Source organism: Triplophysa rosa, linkage group LG20, assembly GCF_024868665.1.
Source record: "Triplophysa rosa linkage group LG20, Trosa_1v2, whole genome shotgun sequence".
NCBI lineage: Eukaryota > Metazoa > Chordata > Actinopteri > Cypriniformes > Nemacheilidae > Triplophysa > Triplophysa rosa.
The window spans coordinates 902,715-920,824 of record NC_079909.1 but is presented as its reverse complement, the minus strand read 5'-3'; the positions used below and the strand labels follow the sequence as shown (position 1 = coordinate 920,824).

The 18,110-nt window shown below is 38.7% G+C and overlaps 1 protein-coding gene across 1 annotated transcript in view; it reads right to left on the bottom strand.

Moving 5' to 3' along the window:
* The window catches only part of tegt (testis enhanced gene transcript (BAX inhibitor 1)), a 30,398-nt gene extending 20,175 nt beyond the window's left edge, over positions 1-10,223 (bottom strand). Inside the window, exon 1 of the mRNA XM_057361813.1 lies at positions 10,107-10,223. The gene's annotated coding sequence lies outside the window, so the exon portion shown is untranslated. The remainder of the gene's footprint in view (positions 1-10,106) is intronic.
* Positions 10,224-18,110: the final 7,887 nt, after the last annotated feature.

Below are 18,110 nucleotides of genomic sequence, written 5' to 3'. Positions count from 1 at the left end.
TATGTTTTTTTTTTTTTTTTAAGTGATTGTGTTGTGGTGGTACATTTTACAAGTATTACCATGCTTTAGTAACAATATATACACTAAAATATGCAATATGCAGATGCACTACAGCTCCCCCTAGTGTCTTCTATAGAGATGTGCGATAATTGCGATGATCCGAAATCATCGCGATGAGGTCAAACAATCGCGATGAGACGATTATTTAATAATCGTGACAGCCCTAGGAGAAACACTTTCACAAAATGTCAAAGGTCATGCCAGAGTTTGATAGGTGTTGAGAAACAGAGCGAATGCAGATGTTACTGGGGGAGAAGAGACACACATCAGCTGCTGCTTCATTCATCTATCAGCTGCACAAACTACTGCCTTCATCTGCTACAATCAATGCACATATACACTCTTGACTTTATTACACTCTCATGTTTCTGCCTGAAATCTACTTTTGATATTGAGATTTTATTTCCATATTTAATTTGTTTACTTACTTTTATATTTCATTCTATATTTATGCCTTACTCAGCACCTTAGTTTACTTTTTTTTTTTAATCTCATGTTTGTACTTAATGTATGTCTTAATGGTCCGTGTATCTTTTGGCCATTTGTTTTTCAGTTTGAACTTGAACAAACGGGAGTGATAAAACGGCGCCATTTTCGTTTTTCGTTCATCAAAAAAAACGGAAAAACGAGAATTCTGCTTTTTTTTCGTTTTCAACTTAACGTTTAAAAAACGAATAAACAACTTGAAAACTAGTTTCTCACATGTGGGCGGTATGAAACGCCCCCTTCCGCTGACTGGCAAATCAAAGGTCAGTAAGCGACGTCTTCGGTTGTCCCTCGGTTCTGAATAAATAGTCCTCTGCTGCTGTACAGAAAGTATGTTTCATTTATCACATTAAACAACCGTCCACAAACCGTACAGGGCAGATTATAGACTGGACTTTCTTCTGTGTTACCTAGAGCATTTCATTTAAATATTTATATCACAAATATTAATGTAGTTCGCATCCGCATCTTTCTAGCTCTCCAGGATTAAATCTGCGTGGCAAAGCTGCGCGAGACACTGGACCACACAAAGCGGATTCATATACTTATTTTATTTCATTTCATTCAAAATTCGCTGTTGTGGTTGTTGGGTTACCACATTTTTTTCCCACAAGTTTGCTTCTGTGTACATTCCATAAAGTGAACCCAGACGAATTCAGAGTTTTGCTGCGTGACAAAGCTGCGCGAGACACTGGACAGTACGCAGCGGATGCATATAGGCCTACAGTGCAGTGATGTAGTCAAAGGGAAAGAGACCTATTTGTCAGATATGTTGATCAAGGTTCAGTCACTGTGTAGATTCCACAAAAAAAATCATTCAGTGTATGCTAAAGATTCTAGTATTTTATAAAACGTTTTTACGGTGATATTTACAACTGGCACATGCGAACGATGACAATTGAGAGAAATGCTGACAAAAATACAAATTAATTAAGCTATCACGGGGTTATTATTATTATTTAGACGTAAATAAGTCCTCCGCTGCTGTACAGTGGGGATCCTTAAAGTATGTTTAATTTCTCTCATTAAACAACCGTCCACAAACCGTACAGTTTTCAGTCGGTACATCGGAATGTTTTACGTCGGAAATAAAACATTTAATATCAAGATGAGGTTATAAACACGACGCATCTGGTCGGAATCATATCCTTATTTGGAAACTTGGTGGGAGGAGCCTGAGTTATGTAGCTCGAGCACACTTCAACCGTCACCGGAGTACATCTGATTCTGAGGTAAGCTAGATGTTTTGATTTTACATAGTTCTTTACACTTATATATAAAATATTCCACCAATATTTTGTTGTTGAAGTTGTTATGTGTTATACTGTTTAGGTTTTGAAACCTTCTTTTTTAATTTATCGTCGTGTTAGCTTAGCAAACAGCCTGTCTGAGGTGAGCCACAGTTAATCTCTTTGGGAAATGTTAAAGCCATTTTAGTTGTTTAAAACAACCACATGCAGTATTTATCAAGTGTAAAACATTACAATTTTTATCATTTTAAGATGGCCGTTTGGTTATTCCAATTGGAAATAAAACCACAAAACTGTTTGCTCGAGCGTAGCTAAACGACATTGTCCTTATGAAGCCTGTAAGCTAAATGAACACACGGTTGTAGTTATGCATTTACTTATTCACCATTTTCTCTATATGTTGCCAGTTTTTTTGTTTATAGCCTACCTGAAACCTGGAGCACCACTTCAGCTCAGTAATGCAAGTAAAAAGTTATCAAGCAAAAAATGAGTAATGAAATAACAATCGATGGCAAATAGAACAGATACAAATGATGGAAACAGTGTGTTTAATGTAGGGTTGCACGGTGCACCGGTGCCACGGTAGGATCGTGATGCTAAAGCCTCAAAATACTGGCGATGCCACTGTGTTTTCAAAGCGGTAGTATCGAAAGTACGGTAGTACCGTAACTAATGTTGCAAGTGCGCACGCAGTTACATACAAACACCTGCGTTTTGTTCATATATGTCTGCAAAAATGTTTTTTTGCAGTGGTGTGTAACCTTTCTGCTGTGCCCTTTAAGGGCGCGAAATCCTGTGAAGATCGCCTTATATGGTATTAGTCATTTTCCGGTCTGTCTGAGTCTACTTTATTTTTCGAGCCTTTCCCTCGTATGCCTAAAATGGATTCAAACACGACTTTTGAGCTTGAGAGTTTATTAAAAAAAAGAGCAATTCACGTAGTGAAATCTGGAATTTCTTTGGGTTTTTGCCTGATGAGGCCAGAAAACCAATCGACGACGAAAAACCAATCTGCCGTCAGTGTCTCCAGAGATTTCAGGCCAAAGGTGGAAACACCAGCAACCTCATTAAACACCTCCGGACTCATCCTGCTGCTTTTGCAGAATACACAAAGGTTAGTAAAACGTATGTTACTTTCAGTTTTTTAGTATTTAAGAATTTTCGATTTGACTTTATTGTATGTTTGTTAATAAAAAAAAAGGGCCATTGCACGTTATTGCTTTCGCTGCATTTTATCAGTCGAGTCTTAGCAGCTCAAACGCTAACGTTACTCCAAAACGTTACACCAAACTATCTTTAAAGAAGACTGTATTCTGTCATCCATTGCTCATTTGACCGTTAATGGAACAAGTTATTAATGTCTTAGCGGTGACGTGCAATTCTCTCTCCAGATATTTCCTTTAGAGTCGGAAAATTAAATAGAGCACAGTTTAGCAATATAAAATAATGAGGAGTGCTGTTTTCTGTATTGTGAAAATTAATGAATCAATTAAACGATTCTTCAACGATGATCCTTAATACTTGCTGCCACCTACTGGCAGGTTTAGTTTCCCAAGCATATTATTGCGAATGTTAACGTTATATTACACACAGTCATTTTTAATGTAGATGTGAAGCCGTTAAATAGTGTACATAATAATTTTGGTGTTCTTATATAACTTCTGTATAATTTGTGTTTTGTATTACAAATACAACTTTTATGTATTTTTTACTTTTTCATGCATTTTTAAAACTTTCATAATCTCACTAATTATTTATTTTAACTTTTTTTTTAGAATCAAAACGATGCTGCTCTAATCAGTGCCCAAAGCCATACAGCTCAACCAGCTACCAGCAAGCTGCAACCTACTATTGACAAGCTCTTTGAGAAAGCCAAGAAATATGAATCAACGTTCAAAGAAGCAACTGTTCTAAACAGAGCAGTGGCCGAGTTCATTTGTATGGACCAAATCCCAATATACACTGTGGAAAAGTGTGGATTTAAGTAGCTAGTAAGCAAACTCAACAGCAAATATGAGCTGCCCAGCAGAAACTTTTTTATGAACAAGGAAATACCAAAACTGTACACAGAAACTAGAGAGAAAGTAAAAGCAGAACTTGAAGGATCTAGATTTTATGCCTGCACAACAGACTTGTGGAGCAGCAGAACAATGCAGTCCTACATGGCAGTATCTGCTCAATTTATAAAAAAGGATTGGCAGATGGAGTCATGGTGCCTGGGCTGTGCTGAACTTAATAGTGACCACACAGAAAGCCTGAGCGAGGCCTTTACTGAGATGCTGAAAGAGCAGTGGGGCCTGGATTTACACCACATGGCAGGAATTACTATTGATAACGCTTCAAATAACAAAAAGGCCTTCTCTGATTATAACTGGATTCCATGCTTTGGGCATAATATTGACCTGGCAATTCACAAGGGCCTCAATGTTGATCCTGTAGCAAATACCTTGTCTCGGCTCAGAAGAACCATCTCTGCTTTTTCAAGGTCCACCAAGCTTACAAGGCAGTTAAAGTCGAAGCAAGCTGACCTTAGTCTACCACTGCACAAACTGATACATGACGAACCTACACGATGGGGGTCAACATTCGATATGGTGGATCGCTTTTTGGAACAGCAGCAAGCTGTTTATGCTGTTTTAACTGATAACCGAAATAAATGGTACCTCATGCCAAAAGAATCAGATGTTACTACAATGGAAGCACTGCAAAGTGTACTTGGACCCCTAAGGGTTTTCACTGATGCACTAAGTGGGGAGCAGCATCCCACAATATCCTCAGTCCTCCCACTGCTGTGGAAAGCTGAATCAATTTGACTGTATCTGCCTCTGACAGCAACCTAACTTCCAGCATCAAGGGTTGCATGAGGACTGATTTGCAAAGCAGATACAATCAAGAAGAACTGCTAGCCACTTTGAGATGTTCTACATTTTTAGATCCGAGATTTAAAGACACTTTTGTGTTTAATCTACAGCAGGCGGAAGCTCAGTTTCTGCATCACATGGAACATATGGTGGTACATGCAGTCCCATCAGTGGAGGTCCCAAATCAGCAGCCTTGTACAAAGTCAGTGATAAGTGGACTTTTGACAGGTATCATGGCTGAGAAAAGAGGAGCAACATCACATGCAGTTGGGGATGATGTTACGTTCTCTGGAGCAAACACACAGGTAAGATGACAGTGCAAATTAATTTAAATATAAAACTGTATTAACTAATTATTAATTATGTGAACAGGTATTAATTACTTGACAGGTAAACAGGTAAAAAATATGTATTATTGTTTGTTTCTGTTCATAGCTAAAGTTAAGGAGAGAACTGGATGTATACCAAAAACTTCCAGAGATAGATCCAGGAGACAGCCCACTCAGATGGTGGAGAATAAATGAGGTCAGCTTTCCGGTCCTGTCAACGTTCGCAAGAAGATACCTGTGTATATCTGCCACAAGTTGTGCATCAGAGCGCATTTTTAGTACGTCAGGCAACATATGTTCACCTCTTCGTGCAAGGCTGACGTCACATCATGTAGATATGCTTGTGTTTCTTGCCAAGAATTTAAGGCAGGTCAAGAAATTAGATACCTAAACTGGAAAAGCACTAGCAATAAGTTGCACTAAGTTTGAATTTGTCATGTGAAGTTTTCTGATGAATGTTTAAATTATTCTCGAAAAATTGTTCTATTTAATTTAATGTCATCTCAATTTTATGAATTCTTGGTATCCAAAATGTAGTCATTCATGTTCATTCTAAGACTCCTGAGTAGTTTCTGTCTGCATGATTTAAAGTAATATGTGGCCCATTGTAAGACTGTATGATTGTTGTTTTCCAGTAGCTAGTCTACTTGATAAAGTATTCAGGAAAAATTGTGGTCAGTTTCATTTATATCTACACATTTCAGAAAAATTTGATTCATTTCGCAGATTTGAATTACGGATTAACACAATAGTACATGGCACCGTGATACTACTTGGTATCGTGGTACTTTACCAGGTATAGTACCGTAAGCTGTAACATGGGTATCGTGACAACCCTAGTTTAATGTAGGTCTGAAAGAGTTATTTAAAGTAAAGTGTAATTAAATGGACAGGCTGCTATAAACACAGGAACTCATTGTTGTGCTTAAAACATGCAATAGGCAAAATGTTGTTCAACTCTTATGATTTCTGACTGATTGAACATAAAAAACAGTGATTGTTCTAATTGTTTCAGTTGTGTCCGGGGGAGACCTGGAAGCAGTGTTGATCCAGTACACAGCCAACAATGAGGCATGGAGGGCCATCTCCAGTCCTGAAACTGTTCTGAACAACCGCTTGATCAGAGTGTTCTGGCGCAGAGAAACCACGTCCAACACAGAGGAGCAGAGACCCAGTCAGATCTCGAACCCTAGCCAACAGCACCCCTCAGCAGCACATGAGTTGTGATGCCCTGTTAATGCTTTGTATTGTTGTATTTATACCTGGAGTAAAATGAATGCAGCACTGACTGTAGTTCAATACTCAGTCTCTCTGCATACTGTACAAAAAGTTCCAAAAGTTAATCCGTCAAAAGCAGTGTGTGTCAAAAGAGTGGTTTTCACTTTGTCTAACATTAATTTCATAGTAGCAGCTATATAAAGCTGCATCATTTAATTATGATTATTTGTACTGATTAATAAATCAGTCATAATCCATGACATTGTGGAGGCAAAGAACCAGCTGATGCAAAGCAGATTTAATCTTGTTTGATTCTGTAATACCATGAATATCAGAATACTCAGTAGGGCTGTGACGGTGGCCGTGACAACTGCACCACTGCGGTGGTAAAGTGCCATGACGATGGCAAACTGCCACCAGCGGTAGTGCACGTCACTTTGACAAATATAGGTGCAATAGATATGAGAGTTGCGATAACGATTGCTAGTTGTAGCCTTTCAGTTGTGGATGGTTTTATTTAAAAGATTTTACATTAACAGAAATTATTGGCATATGTTTCCGTTTGTGCGTTCGAGCGCAGGCCTGCACGGCAAAACCCAGGTTATTCTGCGGGTTCTGCAATGGATCTTGTGAAATGAACAGATACGTAAAATCAAAACTGGCTATGACCCACTTGCTTAGTGTCGAGCGCGCGCAGGTTTTGCCGTGGTTGCGGAGAGACATCTATTCATTTGCGCTCCTGTGCACATTTTATGAATGCGCATTTAGTGCAGCTGTACACATTTTAATCTGGACAATGTCAACAAGTAAGTTTCACATCAACGAGTTGGAAAAAGTAAAGTTTTTATGGCAATCTGAATAGGAAAGCCAATGTAGGTTTAAACAGTTTGTTTCAAATGGAATTGTTAAGGACTGTAAGGGTTAATACGCCACTGACTGAAGTTACTGCAACAAGAGCTTTTTTATTTAGTATTTAGCTTTCTTATATCATTTAAGTTTTCATTATTTACTGATGTTTATTTAAATGTTTTATATGCTGTAGTGTGCTGTTTCACTGATGGATTTGCGCGTTAAACATTGACGGATGTTTCATCCTCATTTATTTCAGATATCATATTTCAATTTCAAGTATTTAACAATTTCAAGTATTTAAATAAGGTCTATATTTCTCTTCCACTCGTCATGTGGTTGCTACACGCAAATATAATAATATTTATATTATTTATATAAATAACATATATTTCTCAACCACCGCGGTCGATTTGTCTATTACCACCACGGTGGTAAAAAACTGCCACCGTCACAGCCCTAATACTCAGTTCTGTTCGATTGGAAATGTAAGGTGTGTATTATAGTTATACTTTATCTAATGTTTAGAATGCTAGTGGAATTTAGTAATATAATTTGTTTTCTGTTTAGTTTCTATTTACCCACTATTGTATTGATGTCTTGTTTTTAGGAAGGAATTATTTCCTCAACAGAGTCACCTCACTGGATGGTAATGAACTTTCTGTCTAACGCCGGCTTCACATTGGACTAGGGCGTATCAAAATCGAACCATCACACAAAAACCACCTCGAAGGGCAGAGCGTGGCATTATGTCAGGGTTCTCAACTCTGGCCCGCGAGATCCATTTTCCTGCCGAAATTAGCCCCAACTCTGATAAAACACACCTGTATAAGCTAATCAGCATCTTTAGGAACAGACACGTTCAAATGCAGCAGGGCTACGCAAATTGCGTGGCGCATCGCATTAAAGTACCGCGAGAGTGATTCAGATCCATACAGAGCAGTTGGCACTTGAATTACTCTTGCGGTACTTTAAAGGGGTCATATGGCGGAAGTACGTGTTTTTCTGTGTTTTTGGTGTTTTATAAGTTGCCCATGCATGTATTAGACACGTAAAATTGCAGAAATGAAAGTGTGGGAACAAAAGATGCGTTCTATCTAAAAGCGAATACTCAACCAGACTTGCCTGAAACGCCTCGTGTAACCACACCCCCACAAATCTACGTAACTTCGTAACATGATTTGACTAAGACCACCCAAATCTACACGTAGTTAAGGTGGGTGTAATTGTAAATCTCATTGCATCGCCTGTCAGTACAATTGCTTTGGAACCTGATGTTCCGAATATGGTAAGAGGCGTTACATTTCCGTGAAATGCTTGCAGTATTTGACCAATCACTATGCATTGGTGAACTGGCCAATCATAGCACACCTCGCTTTTCAGCGCGATGAGCTTTGTAAAAAATCAGCGCGTTTCAGAGAGGCGGGGCAAAGAGGAGATACAAACATGCACGGTATGTGGAAAATACAATGTTTTTTAAACTTTAAATGGTGTATACACATTGCGTTACATCTAAAACAAACAATAATATTCGTTTTAGCCGTGCAATATGACTACTTTAATGACATACGCCGATAGATTTGCGCAGCCCCGCATTAAGTTGAATGCGTCTGTTCCTAAAGACGCTGATTGTTTAGGTGTGTTTTTATCAAAGTTGGGGCTAAATTCTGCAGAAAAAGGGATCTTGTGGGACAGAGTTGAAAACCACTGACAATGGCACGCTCTGCGCTTCGGAGGTAGTAAGGCATAATGATCACTTCATTTGGACTGTTCCCTGTGACTGTTCGGTGCGAATACAAGTACTGTTACACCCCTAATGTATTTGTGAATGTATTTCGTAAAAATAATAAATCAATGTAACATGATGTTTAATACATTATTACAGTCTAATTTATATATTCGTTTTAAGTATTTTTAGATTGTTAGTTTTTAATGTGTATTATGTTAAATTGTCAAGTAATTTCACCGAGCTGAAATCAACATCGAATCAATGTTAGGTAAGGGAACTATTTCACCGATTTTTAATCACAATAAATGTTATTTTGTATTTTTTGACAGTTGTCTTATTTTGAGAGTAATAATATATAATATTTAATACAACATTGTATAATTTTAAAAAGACCAAATTTAGACTTGAAACGGATGTCTTTTTTGACGTCTTTTCACAGGCAGTGACGTCATTTCGACGACTTTTTGCTGGGTGGGAGAGATGATATGACATGACATGACATATTTACTGTATTAATGAAGACAGTAGTGAAAGCCGTCGGAATAACTGTCTGCATTCACTGTACATTAAACAACAAATGTCAGAGTGTGTTTATTTAAAATGGGAAAATAAGCACGAACTTCCTCATTTACGGTCTCCAGCCAGCCAGCAGTTTAACTATAACGCGCACGCACGCACGCACGCACACACACACACATGTCTGGTTTACTATCCCCGTGGGGACAGTCCATAGGCGTAATGTTTTTTATACTGTACAAACTGTATATTCTATCCCCTAACCCAACCCCTAAACCTAAAGATCATAGAAAACTTTTTGCATTTTTAGATTTTTTAAAAATATTGTTCTGTACAATTTATAAGCTTTTTTACCCGTGGGGACCTCCATTTTGGTCCCCACGGTGACACGAGTCCCCATGTGTTGGTGTGTATTCAAGTTTAGGTCCCCACCGGGATACACACACACACACACACACACACACACACACATACATACATACGCACACGCACGCACAATATGTTTACGTTTATGTTGTGTGTGTGTGTGTGTGTGTGTGTGTGTGTGCGTGTGTGTGTGTGTGTGTGTGTGTGTGTGTGTGTGTGTGTGTGTGCTTGACAAAACATCGGTCGTTAAGTTAACGTTACAAACATAAGCGCATACAGTATGACTCTATGACAACTGCAAGCTAAGTTACATGCTATGATGTTTTCGTTGCGTGTTTGTTTACGTGTTACGTTCTCGTCTTTTCTGTCGGATTTACTCGTCACAGTTATATACTAAACATGTCATTTCGTGAAACTCTACAGGAATAAAGAAAACTTTTACCTTACGGTGTGAGAATGTACCTCTTCACGTCTGTTTTCTTGCCTAAGGCCTAAGGTAAAACTCAACACTCCCTGTCACGTACAAGATTAGTATCAGTTGTGATGGCGTAATACACAGGAAGCTGCGTCCAGATACCCCCACTTGCTATGGAAGGCCGTTTTGGCAAATATTTCTGCGTTTCTCAACGGGGGCGGTACTGCCCCCCAGTGGCCGTCCAGAGAACGTCGGGGGGTGATGGAAGCAAGATTTTTGAAAGGGGACTTTCAGGTGTTCTTTGGGGGCGTTTGCACGTTTACACCAAATATACAGGCAAGACAAGATTTAACATTTACCTGCAAAAGATTACGATCTGCATCAGGAGCAGCTAGGGTGCAAACTGTGGTTTAAATGTAACCGTGAACAGATGCGATGCGAGCACCACCTTGACTGTACAAAACGTTTGGACCACAACGAGAAAAAGCGACAGCTGAATTCTCGCCACATCGCGTGTGAAAAAAACACTTCAAAAGTCCACTAAAGTGTCTAAATAAATTAAATGGGTAATCTTTTTTTGGTAGAACATGAATGAAGGCAACTATTAGCTGTTCTGAAACATAATGAAATCCAAACAGTGATTTCAGCGAGCACGAACACAAAATGACAATCTCTATAACTGAACGCAGTTCGTCCTGTATAGGCTACATTCAGGTTAGAGAGGCTTATAAATGTGCTGCTAGTAGTAATGTATGTGGTTGTACAAGCATTGCGCCGATTTATGTTTCGCATGGGTGCTCAAACTGACAAGTTCGACAACTTCATGTAGGATGTTGGAGGACTTAATTTTCCCAGAGCAATGCGAGCGAGTTTTTAAAAGTAATGTGTTATAGAACTTTACCACTAACATAGTCATACAGTAGATAGAACCTTAATCGTTGGTGACTTTAACACCCACATCGATAATCAAAAGGATACTTTAGGACTAGCTTTTAGGACCCACACACAACCGTAAATGTACGTTAGACTTAATTCTGTCATATGGTCTCGATCACGATAATGTAGAAATCCTGCCCCAGAGCGATGATATCTCGGATAACTGCCTCGTTGCCTGTACGATTAATCTAGCAAAAACCTCTCGATGTACTCGACGCTATCGACTCGGTAAAACGATTATTTCAACAACGAAAAATAGCTTTATCACTAATCTCCCAGACCTGTCTCAAATATGTCATGTTGCAAACAACCTTGAAGACCTTGATGCTGTAACAGAAACTTTTAACAACATCTTCTCTAACACCCTAGAAACTGTTGCTCCCCTTTGGTTGAAGAAGATAAAAGTAAAAGCACTGGCACCATGATATGACCAAAAAAGCTACCAGAAAAATGGAACGTAGATGGAAAACTACAAAATGAGAAGTTTTTTGTGATGCATGGAAGGAGAGTGTACGTACATACAGGCAGTCTCTGAAAACTGCTAAGACTGCATATCTTAGCAAATTTATAGAGGAAAATTATAATAATCCTAGATATCTATTCAACACAGTTGCGAAACTGACAAAAAGTAGATCCTGAACAGCTTTAGATGTTAGATTACCACACAGTAGCAATGATTTAATTTTGTTTTTATTTAAACTTTTCTAATAAAATTGAGACCATTAGAGAAAATATTTCAGCTGAGAGGCCGGCCTATGAAGCATTCACTAATACACTTAGTAACAAAACCCCACGTCAACAGCTTCAGTTATTCACTGCAGTTGGTCAGGAAGAGCTCACAAAAGTGATAAAAGCAGCTAAATTGTCATTGTGCATGTTAGACCCTATTCCCACTAACCTATTAAAAGAGGTTTTTCCTGTTGTGACTGAACCTCTGCTCAATATTATAAACTCATCACTTGCACTTGAATTAGCTAACTTTAGACCAATCTCAAACCTACCTTTTTTATCCAAAATACTTGAAAAAGTAGTCTCAAGCCAACTATGCACATTCCTGCAGGAAAATAGCTAATATGAAAAATTGCAGTCAGGATTTAGGCCCAACCACAGCATGGAGACAGCACTACTTAAAGTGACAAATGACTTTCTCATAGCATCTGATCGCGGCACCATTTCTCTTTTAGTCCTATTGGACCTGAGTGCCGCTTTTGATACTAAAGATCACGCCATTCTAATAGATAGACTAGAAAACTATGTTGGCATTGGTGGTCAGGCATTAGCCTGGTTTAAATCCTATTTATCCAACCGTTACCACTTTGTTTATGTAAATGATGAAATGTCACATAAATCTCGGATTAAATTCGGAGTGCCACTGGGATCAGTTTTAGGGTCCATCCATTTTCCACTTTACATGCTTCCCTTAGGAGACATTATCAGGAAACACAAAGTAAATTTCCATTGCTATGCTGATGATACCCAGCTTTACAGTTTCTCAAAACTGGGTGATACCGTCCAGTTTTCAAAGCTAACAGACTGTGTTAATGACATCAAAATCAGGATGCTTTCTTATGCTAAACTCTAACAAGACAAGAGGTGTTAATTATTACACCAAATTCCAGTAAACATGAAAAAGTAGAGTGCAGCATTTCCTTTTATGGTTGTTCGCTTGTGTAGTCGTCCACAGTTAAGAACCTGGGTGCGTTGCTAGAAAGCAGTCTGTAGTCGTGTGACGAGATCTCATGGCACGAGATCTTGCGAGATCCAATGTGCGGAGAACCTCGTGCAATTGGCATGATGGGGTGTTGGGCTCGAGATTGCGAGCATTTTAATCGCATATTCTTCCTAAATTTAACCTATGTGACCTCAAAATATATTTGGGAGCATTTGTGTGAATGCACATTTTGTTGTGGTGTGACCTGTTTTCATTACTGTACAGAACACGCGAATAACTGCACAATGTATGTGCGTACTGCAGTAGCGAACCATCAGGGCCCTCTGTGTTGACTTAAACTATCGTAAAAAATAATATTTGAAAACTTTGAAAAAGTCGGCCGATTTTCCCTATTAGATATGTATATTTGACTTCCTGGATCGATGTGGACTCTGTCCACGTGAGATTTCCAAGTGTCACGAGAGTAATTCAAGATCACGGAGCAGTCGCAGTTCTGTGATGTGATACGCTGTCTGCGCAGCCTGCGCATGCTGAAAGAAGTTGAACGTGTGCTTACGTCGGCCCGCCTTCAATTAGCATATGGCTGGCTGACACTACAGTACATCAATGGGAGAGATTAATTTTAAGTGACAGTATAACTGACCCCAGCTAACATAAGGCTGGCGGCCAACAGTGGCAAAGTTGGCGGTCCACCGGCGGGAACCACCTGCGGGCCACCGGCTTTTTGCTCATCATTTTTCCAGTGGTCCACCGGCGGCAGAAGCCATATTTCCGCCGGTGGTCCGCTGTTAAGCCATTGGTTTATCATTAATGTTTGCTGGCGGCCCACGGTCGGTCCGCAGTTTATAATCGTTAAATCACGCTAACCAAAATGTCACTCAACATAAAAACCAATGTTCACAACTGCAAATTTAATATTTTAACAGATTAAATACACAAATGCATTACATTTATCAGACCAACACACAAATACAGTATTTGTACCCATATTTAGATTTAGATTCAATTTATTGTCATTGCACATGGCAACGAAATGTGACCTCTGCATTTAACCCATCCAGAGAGTAGTGAACACACGCACAGCAAGTGGTGAACACACGTACCCCCGGAGTAGTGGGCAGCTATCACTGCAGCGCCCGGGGAGCAAGTAGGGGTAAGGTGCCTTGCTCAAGGGCACCTCAGTTGTTACCCGTCGGCTCTGGGAATCGAACCGGCAACCTTCTGGTCACGAGTCCGACTCTCTAACCATTAGGCTACTACAATGATTGTAGCAAAACCACAATAACTATGACATTACTACAACATATAGAAAACCTATACAGACTTCCACCATGGTTTCAAAAGCATCAGAACCATTTTTAAAACCTTGATTTGAAAAAAGAAAAAAAAATATGATTACATGGTTGCAGTGTTACCATAGTAAAACCCAGGATAGCTGTCGTAAGGGTATAGATCTTAACAATGCATACAATTTCAAAGCAGCTTAAAAATGCACGTTTCAATGTTACAATCAAAAAATATATCCTTTAATCCACCAGAGGTTGCTGTGACTCACTGAGAAACAACAAAGTGATCTTCATATCACAATAGCTCTAAGACAATACAAGTCATGTGTTTAAAGTAATGTTCAGTTAAACGGGCAATATTATTATAGGTTAAGTTTGCAGATTTTCAACCCATATCTGGCAATTTTTTTCCGACAAGTAAATGGGAATATCTCAGTAAGTAACTAAAAAATAAGAGTAAACATTGTCTATTTACATATACGGCCATTATTGTAACAATACAAAGTGGATTGACAATCAGCAAACTTACACTTTCATAGGCAGTGTAATCAGGCAGTGATTACAATATTTGGCAGTTTTTTTGCCTTTATTTGTACAGTATAGCGAAGTGGGAGAGAGAAGAGGGTGGGGTCGGGAAAGTACCACGAGCCGGGAATCAAACTCGGGTCGCCCAGAGCACAACCACACCATGTGTCGGAGCACTGCCCACGAGGCTATCAACTCTTTGTGAGTCTTTGTGAGTGTTGGCATCATCTGAAGTCTTCACAAGTGATGCTGTATCCAATCTGGAGCTGCCGTAATCTTAAAGTGTAAACCCTGACAGATTGAAACAGGAAAGCAAAAGGAGAAAGATTAGCACTGCTGCTGTTCATAATATTATTTTAAGCAAAAGATGATCATGTTCACTTTTTACTATTTCATTTATGAAGAACAAGGTACAAGATGTGTTATGGGAATGCTTAACTAAATCTGAAAAAGCTCTGGCTCCTTTAATGGACTCTGATATCCTGGATATTACCAATAGTCCAGAGCTTGTGACTTTACTTAATTTATTTTGGAATTATCTGGTTTAATAGCTATCAGGTTTTTTCTAGGTCCCTTAGTAAATTTGTCATCATAATTTGAAGAGCTGGAAAGTCTCTATGGAAAAAACTACCTATGCAATAGTATCATAGGAACAAGCAACCATAACTATAATTTACACTACCATTCAAAGGGTTCAGACTTTTTTATTTATCTCATTATATGAATATATTGTAAACTGTACTTTATTGTAAACTGAATTTTCAACATCATTACGCCAAAGTTCAGTGTCACATGATCCATGTGACAATTTTGTTGCTCAAGACACTGAAGACTGGAGTAATGATGTTGAAAATTCATACTGGCATCACAGAAATAAATTACACTTTACTATATATATATTCAAAAAGAAAACAGCTCTTTTTATATTGTGGTTAATTAACAGTATTTCTGTTTATATTGTATTTTTTGCCAAATAAATATCAACATAAATAACAATAGCTAGCAAAAAAATGAAATAAAAATATACACTACTGTTAAAAAGTTTAAGGCTATAACTTTAAGGTTTTTGTTACTTGTCATTGGATTCATACTCGCAGCACCTTGGAGATGTTTTCTGACAGGAGGTCTACTCCACTTTTACTGCACACCCATCAGCATGGAAAAATCTACAAACATAACATTGAATGTTAAGGAATGACAATATAGTTAACGTTAACTGGGTTTGCAGGTACAAAACCGACTGTCAGAGAAGCTGCAATACATATGATAACTTAACTCGCTTAAAAGCAGTTTTAAATTGGCTAATGCTAATCAGTCTGTCATCAAGGCTCATTTTATGTAGGCCTGATTAAAGGGGCCATATGGCGGAAATACGTGTTTTTCTGTGTCTTTGGTGTGTTATAATTTGCCCATGCATGTATTAGACACGTAAAATTGCTAAAATTAAAGTGTCGGAACAAAGGATGCATTCTATCTAAAAGCAAATGCGAACCCAGACCTGCCTGAAACGCCTCGTGTAACCACACCCCGACGAATGTACGTCACTTCGTAACATGATTTGACTTAAGACCGCCCAAATCTAAATGCAAGTGAGGTGGGCAAACTTGTAAATCTCATTGTATCGTCACCGCCGCAGCCATGTCGCGGAGACGCTGTGTGTTTCATAGCGAAAAGAAAGACTCTTTGTTTGCCATGCCAAAAGATAAGACGACTAAAAACAAATGGTTACATTTTATTTACAACACTGTTACAGAAAAGTACAATCCGAATGTTCAAGTTTGTGCAGCGCATTTCTCCGACGATTGCTTCACGAATGTGGGAGAGAGATTATGACCGGCTATGCACGAAAGCTTTGGTTAAAAAGTGGGGATGTTCCAACCATTACAACTTCGCTGGTGCTTCAGATTCGCAGCCTGTAAGTATATTTTCATTGTAAAACACTGTGTTACGGACTAACGCGAGTTGAGTTTGTCGTGTGTTTGTGATCTGCAAATGCAGACATGCGCGCAACGTGAAAAAAGACAACATAAGCCCTAATAATCAGTAATAATGTTCCCACTAGAGGCAACAAATGTGGTGTTTATAATGGGGTTTATTGTCTTTATTGTCGCGTCGAGACGTGGCGTAACACTGGTTGATCAAGAAGGGCCAAAGCGCTCGCGTTATTAATTATGTTAATTATGTTATCTCACACAAACTCTGTATGATGTATATCAGGGTTCCTCAATTAGTTTTCACCAAGGGCCAAATTCTACCAACAATAGAAAGTCAAGGGCCACCAACTATAATTTAATAACTGTAATTTTTTTTCTGCTAATATTATTGTTATTATTATTATTGCTTTTGCTGTTGTTTTTTGTTTTAAAAAAAGTCACAATATAAATAACAAAAATTTTATTAGTTCTATTTTCTCAGTTTTGATCAAACAGTAACATTACAATACATAAACATTACTTTGTATTGCTAAAAAAACATTATGTTGCAGAATCATAAAATTGAATGAAGAAAAAAAATCGGGATCATGTTTTCCATCCATATCAACACTTTCTGTTCATTCCACACTGGATCTCTTTTCTTCGCTTTCCTAAAATGCAGAGTAAATTATTAGACCTATCAGCATTAATATTTTTATTGTTCTTACATTTATGGTGATCAAAATGTAATAGTATTAACAGACATCAACTCACCATTCAATGAGAGAAGTGACAGCAACGGGCTGAAGCAATGCCTCTGATGTTGGGGGTGTATTCTGTTGTCGCAATCCTGAGACACTGATCAAGGTGTTTACTGGACAATCTGTTTCTATCCTGGTTCGTGATGATATTCATTATAGAAAATGAATACTCGCGGATGTAGGTGGAGGGAAACATTGAAAGTAGAAACATTGCAATGACTCTGCTGTTCTTGAATTTATCTTGAAAAACAAATTTGGTCCAAAAGTCATTCACATTAGACGCCTTGTGTTGCTCTCTGAGTAAATCAGACTTTGACATTTCCAAAATACCAAGCTGCAAAGATGCTTCATCTAAGGATGGAATCAGGCTTTTAGCCTCAGCAGTCCACTGTCCATCTGCTGGAACTGAGAATGGATGTCTTAGGAAGAGGAGTTCACTCGACAAGTTAAAGCTTCCAAATCGCTCCTTGAAATTATCTGCCAGTCTCGTGACGAAGTCGCGCATTAGCGGGTCCTCTCGCATACGGTGTTTTTCGCAATGCTGTTGCAAATGTGGAAAGTGTAGCTTCCTTCCTTGAAGATCCCATTCAAAAAGAGTCAGTTTTAAACGAAAAGCTTCAACAACTTCGTGCATGTCTGCAATAGTGTGGTTCTTGCCTTGCAATTGCAAATTAAGCTGATTTAGATGAGACATGATATCGCACAAAAACTCACGTATCCCATCTCTGTGCTGTCGTTCAAAAACCTCAACAAATTATCTGCTTTCTGACTTTGGATGCTACTTAAAAATTTACAAAGTTCATTTTGTAGTTCACACACTCGTTCCAGCACACGACCCTTGCTTAGCCACCGGATATCATTGTGCAGCAAAAGATCGTGCCGTTCTGCAGACATTTCCTCCAGTAAAGCTCGAAAAAGACAATGTTGCAGACTCGAGC